Below are 1,104 nucleotides of genomic sequence, written 5' to 3'. Positions count from 1 at the left end.
ATATTAATCCCGTTATATTATTTTTGACGTTTGCGATATGTTTAAGCTCGATGCTCATTGCTCGCGCGTCTTGGGGCGGCTTTGTGGCGCGAAGAGCGCTTTCTGAAAGGGGTGGAAAAAACTCGTGTTGCTGCGGTATGGAGGGAGGGGTGGAAACCGTGGAAAACTCGTCTCCGTGATTGAGCGGGAGAGTAAGTAGTATAGGACATTATCCATTGTTAGGGAACGGTTGTAATGGTAGTGAGAATGTAGAATCGTCTTTGGAGCGGACCTGGGAGTGGCAAGCATAAGGGACGAAGACGGGGAAACATGTCGGATGCGATCATACCAGCACTAAAGCACCGGATCCCATCAGAACTCCGAAGTTAAGCGTGCTTGGGCGAGAGTAGTACTAGGATGGGTGACCTCCTGGGAAGTCCTTGTGTTGCATTCCTTTTTGTCACACCCTAGCTAGTCATGCATCAGATTGTGTGCATCATGTTTAAATTTCCATTTAAATTGAAATGGGGATTTGTGAAACCCTCAGAATCATTTTTGAAAATGATCCAAATAAAAATTTCTCCAAAAAGGTCCAAGAAAATGCTCATGTTGCTCTCTGAAAATATTGGACAGAGATAAAAATCAAACCAATATTTTAAGAGCTCATAGGTATTTATTTTGGGCATTTGGAATTAATGCGTAAACATTTGCATTGGAAATATATTAGTTATATATATTAATATATGTCCAAATATTATGCCATTTATAAAGGAGCTCTGGAATAATATATCTAGCTCCTCCAAAAATTGGCATAAGGTAAATAAATGATTTAATATTTTATTTAAATCAAAACAAATGTCAGAAATTAGAAGAAGAAAGATAAATAAAAGGAGGAGCTTACCTGGGCTCCTCCCTGTGCAGCCCAGCCAGCTGGCCGGCCCAGCCAGCAGGCGGCCCAGCCCGCCTCCCTCCTCTGTCGTCTTCGTCCTCGACAGAGGGAGGGGAGTGTGGCCGGCGCGCGCGCGCGCCACCGCGCCACGCCACCTGCTCGCCTGCCTGCCTGCCCTCCCCTCCTCGTCTCGATGCCCTGGACGACGCCACGCTCTCCCCCCTGCTCTCTCTCAC

The 1,104-nt window shown here is 46.2% G+C and overlaps 1 non-coding gene across 1 annotated transcript; it reads left to right on the top strand.

Moving 5' to 3' along the window:
• Positions 1-314: 314 nt before the first annotated feature.
• LOC119347426 lies at positions 315-433 on the top strand. The gene has a single exon (XR_005168323.1). It is a non-coding gene; the product is annotated as a 5S ribosomal RNA (ribosomal RNA).
• Positions 434-1,104: the final 671 nt, after the last annotated feature.

Source organism: Triticum dicoccoides, unplaced genomic scaffold (genome assembly GCF_002162155.2).
Source record: "Triticum dicoccoides isolate Atlit2015 ecotype Zavitan unplaced genomic scaffold, WEW_v2.0 scaffold67254, whole genome shotgun sequence".
Classification (NCBI taxonomy): Eukaryota; Viridiplantae; Streptophyta; class Magnoliopsida; order Poales; family Poaceae; genus Triticum; species Triticum dicoccoides.
The sequence above is the reverse complement of the archived record's forward strand: the minus strand, read 5'-3'. Positions and strand labels throughout refer to the sequence as shown.